This window comes from Gossypium hirsutum, chromosome A05, assembly GCF_007990345.1.
Source record: "Gossypium hirsutum isolate 1008001.06 chromosome A05, Gossypium_hirsutum_v2.1, whole genome shotgun sequence".
Classification (NCBI taxonomy): Eukaryota; Viridiplantae; Streptophyta; class Magnoliopsida; order Malvales; family Malvaceae; genus Gossypium; species Gossypium hirsutum.
The window spans coordinates 54,796,745-54,804,044 of NC_053428.1; the positions used below are offsets into that span (position 1 = coordinate 54,796,745).

General features: G+C 39.0%; 1 non-coding gene across 1 annotated transcript; it reads left to right on the forward strand.

Annotated features, from left to right (window-relative positions):
- Window positions 1-6,568: 6,568 nt before the first annotated feature.
- Window positions 6,569-6,675, forward strand: LOC121230021 (small nucleolar RNA R71). The gene has a single exon (XR_005927973.1). It is a non-coding gene; the product is annotated as a small nucleolar RNA R71 (small nucleolar RNA).
- Window positions 6,676-7,300: the final 625 nt, after the last annotated feature.

A 7,300-nucleotide genomic window follows, 5' to 3' on the forward strand; every position in this document is an offset into this window, starting at 1 on the left:
GTGGTATCAGAGCCTAATTGCAAAACTCGACTCTGGAATGGCTTTTTGAAATTTTGAATTTCTGGAAGAACTGTTTCAAATAAATTGAAGAATTGAAAATGTTTAACTGATATGTGGCACACCATGTCTTCGGCGCCAAATCCGTAAGTTTCTAAAACTGTTGTTTGTTTCATTGAAAAGAAGTAGATAAAAACACTGTGATTTTTTTTATATTAGATTGTATTTCTACACTTGAGTTTAGAGTTTTTATTTATTCTGTGTGTGTTCTCGGAATAGTATGTATGTGTTATTTATCTGCTCGGATGGATAGGTGCTTTGGTGTGTGCTTCTATTGTTAGGATCAGAGTGCGTAGCGAGAGCGTTGTGTGGTAGGCTAGGTTGTGCGACTATTCTGATAGTTGAAAATTTTGAGGACGAAATTTCTTTAATGGGGTAGAGTTGTAATGCCCCGAATTTGGGCTTAGAAGAAATGGGCTTCGCGTATCGAAGGAATTGGAATGTAGTTGTGCAAGTGAATGACATAATTGATTGTCTGTTATAGTGGTTAAGTGATTAGGAGTGTTTAAGAGTGTTGGAGAAGTCTTGGGTTCAAACTTGGGCCTTAGCAAAAATTTTGATTTTAAGTGAGAAAACCCTAGATGGTTGGAAGTGGGCCTTTTAAATTATTATGTTAAATAAATGACACAATAAAACATGTGGTCTAGTGGTTGTGGCATCATTAAGGTTGTAGGGGAGCCTGGGTTCAAGTCTTGGAGGTGGGAGTTTCTCAATAACATCTACCTTTTCTTTATCAACCTCTATTCCATGTCTTGTTATCCAATTCCCTAGAACAATCCCTTATCGTACCATGAAATGGCACTTTTCCCAGTTGAGTACTAGGTTTATTTCTTCACATCGGCTTAGTACCTTGGCTAGATTGGCTAGGCAATCATCATATGTATCTCTGAATACTGAAAAATCATCCATAAAAACTTCCAAATACTTCTCAACCATGTCAGTCAAAATAGACATCATACATCTTTGAAATGTAGCAGGTGCATTAGATAAACCAAATGGCGTGCGTCTAAATGTAAATGTACCGTACGGGTAGGTGAATGTTGTCTTGTGCTGATCTTTTGGAGCTACTGTAATCTGGTTATACCCCGAGTATCTATCGAGAAAATAGTAATAGTCTCACCCTGTGAGTCTATCCAACATCTGGTCCAAAAGTCGCAAAGGAAAGTGATCTTTCCTAGTCGCCTTGTTCAACTTTCGGTAATCGATGCACATTCTCCATCCCATAACAGTTCTAGTCAGTATCAACTCGTTATTCTCGTTTTCAATTATCGTGATACCTCCTTTCTTTGGCACGCACTAGACTGGACTTACCCAATATCTGTCTGAGATGGGGTAGATTATACCCGCATCTAACCACTTGATGATTTCTTTCTTGACTACATCCTTCATGATGGGTTCAGTCTTCATTGTCCATCAATCGTCCCTTTTTCGCCATCTTCCAGGATAATCTTGTGCATGCATACAGATGGACTAATTCTATGAATATCAGCTATGGTCTATCCGATAGCCTTCTTGAATTGTTTTAACACCAAGATGAGTTTCTCTTCTTGTTCAGTAGTTAATTTCTGTTGAAACAATCACAGGCAAAGTAGAAGAGTTACCTAAATAAACATATTTCAAATGTGAGGGAAGTACCCTCAGTTCTAATTTAGGTGGCTTATCAATTGACGCTTTTGGTTGGGCATAATCCCTTTTCTCTAATTCCAAAGATCCAAAATGGGATTGTGGATTAAATCCCCTTTGATTAGCTTTTAACAAAGCTAAGTATTCATCCTCCTCTTCATCATTTGTAGGATCTGATGTCAACATTCATTCCAATGGGTCCTCAACATAGTTGCGTTCCTTTTCCACGATTAAATCCTCTAAATTAGACACTACAGAACAATTATCAATTATGTCAAGAAATTGCATAGACTTAAAAACGTTAAATGTTACCTGATCATCCTAAACAGGCATAGTAAGCTCCCCCTTCTGCACATCAATAAAAGTCCTTCCAGTTGCTAAGAATGGTCTTCCTAGGATGATTGGCACCTCTTTGTCTGCTTCAAAATCTAGAATCATAAAGTCAGCAGGAAACATGAATTTATCTACACGTACCAATACATCCTCGATTTTTCCTTCTAGATGTGTTAAGGATCAATCTGCTAATTGAAGTGTAAACGTAGTAGGTCTAACTTCACTTATCCCTAACTTCTTAAATATTGACATGGGCATCAAGTTGACACTCGCACCCAAGTTACATAGTGCCTTACCACAATACGTTTCTCCAATGTTGCAAGGTATGGTAAAATATCCAAGATCCTTCAACTTTGGGGTAGTTTGTCTTAAAGATTTGCACTGCATTCCTTCGTTAGAGCTACTGTCTCAAATTCTCCAAGCCTTCATTTTTTAGATAGGATATCCTTCATGAATTTGACGTAGTTTGGCATTTATTCAAGTGCTTCAACCAATGGGATATTGATATGAAGTTGCTTGAGTACGTCTAGGAACTTCTTGGATTGAATTTCCTGCTTCTGCTTCTGAAGTCTTTGTGGGAAGGGTGGTAGAAGTTTCTTTACTGCAACTGGTTGATTCGTCTTCTATGGCAATTCTACATTTAACAAGTTATTAGTTGATCAAAATTAGCTGGTTCAAAAGTTACCTTGTCGGATATTGCAGATGATGTGGTTCTTGTGAAACTGGAATTTCAACACTCGGTTGAAATTCCTCTGAATCTTGAGCATCAGCTTGCTCCTTTTCAACTTCTACGGTGTTGGGCTCTACTGTAACACCCCGAACCCCGCCTAGACATTATGAATGAACCTGGCGTGTCACATTAAAACTCTTTTTCAAAAACTTTGTCTTATTAATAAATCTCGCTTGAAAGAGAAAACCCCTTTGTTTAATTATAAAGTCAACCTAATTATTTGTTAACCATTTTAAACCGGCCTTACCTTTAAAAACATGTTTGATGCGGAAGCATTTTAACAATGTTGCAAAAACATGATGTTATAAAAATAGATATGATTTTGGAAAACTGCGCTTTACTTTTAACAGAAATAAATCATAATGGATAAAGACCCCTAAATTAAAAGCTAGAAAATTAGAGAAAAGGCCTTATTACATCAAAACCCAAAGAGAAAGTAATTTAAGTAATGTAAAAGAAAATACAAAAATTTAAAGTCGTTCGTAGTGTGGCCACCTCCGAGTCCTCCCATACGTCGAAGCGCCTACTGAGCATTACCTGAAAAATTTAAAAGAGGAGGTGAGTTTACGAAAACTCAGTATGTATAACCCTCATCGATCATAAAGCATGTGTCACATCTATTTGGGCCTAAGCCCATTACAATAACGGTGGAACCTTGGCCTTAGCCCATAGTAGCCTCAGTTGGGCCTGAGCCCATGTCACAATTAGAATCAGATTATGAAATGCACAAATACCCAACTAACCCTACACTCCGTATCTCGTCCAACCCTACACTCTTGTGGGGATTTAATCGACCCACCCATTCCTACACTCCTGATGTAGCACCGGTTACGGCACTATCCAATTTCGCAGTAGAGCTACCAGTCACATAATAGCTTTAAGCCGTCGGTGGATCCACAGTCGTCAAGCAACTATGCGACCCTCACAAATTATATAGTTCCACAAAATCAATGATCCCATCCCCCATGAAATATAATATCTCATGAATGCAAACATATCATAAATGGCATACAATAACAATCATATAACATACAGGCACATTTTAGTCATTCTGTCTTTTGGGGCATTATGGTCATTTTACCCATTTTAGGGTTTCAGCTCAGACAATGGCCTCACCAAAGGTCCACAGTCGCCTCGAGCGACACAGACAACCTAAATGATCTTAACAGTGTAAATGGGCCCAAGGCCCATTACTCGGCCCTAGTGGGCCCACACACAGTGTGGCTGATTTAGCCTAAATTCAGTTACGGCTATGTACCTGCATAGCCTAGTCCAATATTATCACTTACTGTGAATTTAATCTGTGTGGGACCACGAGCCCATTGGGCCCACACGACCCATTTCGGCCTAACGTGGCCCAGAACGGCCTATGCCATGTACACAACATGACAATCCCAACTATTTCCCACCTATTGTTAGATTTACACATGCGAACCCACAGGCCCATCGAGGCCTAAGTCCACGAGAGCCCTCGTGGTGGCCTTTATAATCTATCGCCCATGATTTGTGGGCTCGATTTACCCCACGAGTGATCGCACGCTCGTGAGGCCTCAAATGCCGAAGTTTCGGCACTTCAAATTTTCGACTTTTGTTGATTTACAATAAAGAAGGGTGTGAATACACACACACTTTCAGCTTTTCAGCCGATTAGTGAACATGGTATACAGTTACACACCTGTTTAGCTAGAAACAAATTAACCTACATGCGATCGACCTACAATCCATCGATGCATACTTGTCAATTTCCTAATCAAAAGAGTTCATAAATACTTCATCTCAAACCAACACTTACCACTCACCCTTGACGACTACAGTTCTATCTATTATGCTAATCGAATGACAACTACACTCTTTTCTATCGAGAAGTTGAGTTAACCAAAAGAATCTATTAGGACTGAGTGAATAAACAGAAGGCTAATGGACATTCAGCCAAAATAATCCCACTTACCCCAGTTACCGATTGAATGCCGAAAGAGGGATTTCAACGCCTACGAACATTTGAGAACCTAAACACATGAGAAGGGTCAAAGAGTCAGTAACCCTAGACCGAATCATTCGACTTCATTAGAGAAAAAAATACAAAAAGAATCAAGAATGGAGTCAAGAAGCAAGAAATACTTACCCAAGATCAACTGATAGAAAAGGTAGAATGAAGAAATAGTCAGTCAATTTTCAGAGCCTAGATGCCTAAACAGACACAAACCCAAGGTAATCAGAAGGGAGAAGTGTTCAGCTACCTTGAAAAGAAATAGTAAAAGGGTAAAGAAGAAGTTGAGTTCGGTTTAATCAAACCTTAGAAACAATAGAAGAACTGTTGAGAAAAGGAAATAAAAGGTTCAGCTATGAGAGTAAAATCGAAAGAATAAAAGAAGGAAGAAGAAGAGAAAGAAACCAAAACACAAAATGGAAAAACAATCTGAAATGCCAAAAAGAGAATTCGGTACCTATACACTCTCAAATTACCGTACATGCACTCCCCAAACCCCCTTAGCCAAATTTGCATATTCAATTTCCCCAATTGGCTTCAAACTCTCCAAATTTGAATTCCATGATTCTCTCCACCCAACTCTCCCCCATATCCATAACCACCTTTTTCAAATTCCTTGATTTCCTCCCTTTGACCACTTCCACAACCACCTCAGTAGAGTTTGTATCCAATTCAAACACTTGCTGCCACATTAGCAAAATAAATACTCCTTGCCTGTTATGGGATCTGAACCCAAGATTTCTTTCCACCATAATGACGCCACAACCACTAGACCACATGTTTCATTGTGATAAATTTTACCCACTAATATTTATAAGGCCTACAAGCTAAAGCCAAGGTTCACTTAAGGGAAAAACTAAAATTTTTCTAAAGCCTAGATTTGAACCCAGGACTTCTCGGTCATCCCCAAACACAACCAATTCACTTAACCACCACACCAAACATGCAATTTGTGTCACTTTCTTGCTCAACTAAAATATTTATAAGTCGTCTACTAACAGTTCCCACGCTCAAGGCCTAATACTTCTAGGCCCAAAATTCGGGGTGTTACATCTACTGTCTTTCCACTCCTTAAGGTCAACGTTTTGCAATGCTCCTTCCTCGGATTCCTCAGATTTTTGGTATCACTAGGCAAAGCACCTTATTGTCGTTTCCTGAGTTCAGTAGCAAGTTGGCCCACTTGATTCTCCAAATTTCTTAGAGTGGTATCATTTTTCACCATGTATGCCTTCAATAAATTCTCTAAGCTATTGGATGATTTAGCTTGAGCTGGTTTCTAAACTTGTTAGGGGAAACTAGGCGGTTGGGTTGGTCTAGGTTGGGCATAAGTGTTACTGGTTCCAGCCCCTTGGTTACGCCAGGAAAAATTAGGGTGATTTCGCCACATTGAGTTATAGAAATTGGATTGCAGTCCTTGCCTTCCTCGATTTTGGCTCTGGTTACCCATGTAATACATAGATTCTGGGTTTGATGGACATTCTTCGAACAAATGCCCTTCCCCACAATAAACACAGGCTATATTTTCAAATTGATTCGGTGGCTGTGCTGTAAAACTATTACACCCATTAGTGGTAAGATTTTTTAGCATTAAGGATATTGATGATACCTGAGAAGCGAGTGAAGTAAGAGCGTCTACATCATGTATTCCAATAGCTCGTCTTTTTGACACTGCTCGATTGGTTGGCCATTCGTAATTATTGCTGGCAATCCTCTCAACGATTTCATAAGCCTCATTATAAGACTTAGAAAAGAGAGAACCATTAGCAGAAGCATCCATTACCATCCTCGTGTGAGCATTGAGACCATTATAAAATGTCTCAAGTTCAATGCAATGTGGGATTCCATGATGAGGGCACTTCCGTAATTATTCTTTGTACCTTTCCCATGCCTCATACAAGGACTCATCATCCATTTGTTGGAAATCAGTGATCTCGTTCCTTAACTTAGCATTCTTGCTAGGCGAGAAATACTTCATAAGGAATCTTTCTACTAACTATTGCCATGTGGAAATTGAATTTGATAGCAAGGAGTTCAATCGAGCTCTGTCTCTTAGTGAATATGGGAATAGATTCAATCATAATGCATCTTCGAGTACTCCGGCTAATTTGAAAGAATCGCTCACCTCCATAAATAGTCTTAAGTGTAGGTGAGGATCTTCAGTAGGCATTCCACCAAATTAGCCCACTGTCTAAAGCATCTGGAACATGACTGGCTTCAACTCAAACTGTTGTGCCTCAATTTTGGGTCTCATAATACCCGAATTAAGATCATGAAATATTGGCACGACATATTGTCTAAAAGCTCTATCCCTATCATCAGCAATAAGGATAAGATTTTGAGAAGGATTTGTTCCATTTCCTTCATTTAGATTTTTGAAGTTCATCTCTTCGATCCTTATCTGACTTGCTTGTCTTCTTCGCTGTCGGAAAGTTTGTTCAATCTCAGGGTCTACATGGAGTAAATCGATGATTCGGTCAATACTCATAAACACCTAAAATAATCACAGAAAAATTACTTAAGTTAGAATTTAAACAGAAATTAAACCAAAATGCAAAACTAACAAATTCACA